This window comes from Schistocerca piceifrons, chromosome 3 (assembly GCF_021461385.2).
Source record: "Schistocerca piceifrons isolate TAMUIC-IGC-003096 chromosome 3, iqSchPice1.1, whole genome shotgun sequence".
NCBI lineage: Eukaryota > Metazoa > Arthropoda > Insecta > Orthoptera > Acrididae > Schistocerca > Schistocerca piceifrons.
In genome coordinates, this window is record NC_060140.1 from 555,919,453 (window position 1) to 555,920,367 (window position 915).

A 915-nucleotide genomic window follows, 5' to 3' on the forward strand; every position below is an offset into this window, starting at 1 on the left:
AGCACATCTAGAAATTGTACGTTTTTGTCCCTTTATACTTCCATGGTAAATTTTATGTTGGCATGGAGGCTGTTCAAGTGTCCTAGGAAGTCACCGTGCTGTTCTTCACCATGGCTCCACACAAAACGAAAGTATCATCGACGTATCTGTATTACTTCTTTGGTTTACAAGTCGCCAGGTCCATTGCCTGTTCTTCGAAATGTTCCATCAAGAAGTTGGCCACCACTGGACTAAGAGGACTACCCAAGGCGACGCCTTCCAGCTGTTCGTAGAAATTGCCATTCCACGCGAAACAGCTCGTGGTGAGGCATGCATGAAACAGCTCTGTGATGTCCTGCGGGAAAATGGAACCGATGTGCTTCGGAGAGTCAAGGAGTGGCACTTCCGTAAACAAGAATACCAAAGCTCACCAGGATGTCATCTGGTTCAAGTTTTAGTTTCTTCAGCTTCTCAATGAAATGTCCTGAGTCTTTATGTACTTGTCAGTCTTCCCTACGTGCGGTTGGAGCAGAGAGGCCAAGTGTTTTGACAGTTTATACGTCGGTGAGCCAGGAGCGCTAATAATCGGTCTTAGTGGAAAGTTGTTCTTGCGGATCTTAGGCAATCCACACAGTCGACGTGGTAGGGCTTCTGTGTTGCGCTGGTTTCTCTGTATGTCCGCCGAAAATTGACCGAAGAGGAAGTGTCTGTTCTTCAAAAAGTTTTGGCCGTAGAGAAGCACTATCACACCCGTTTGTGCAGAGAAGCTACAGAAATACAAAAAACACGGGAATAGCTTCAACAAGAAAGAATGAAGCCTTAAAGTAAACAGATCCTGGCTTCTGGTGCTGCAGCGAACGAGCGCCGCAGGTAGCAAGAGGAGAACCGCATCGGAAATGACCGCGGAGACGTTGGCGCGCCAGGTACGTATAGTCT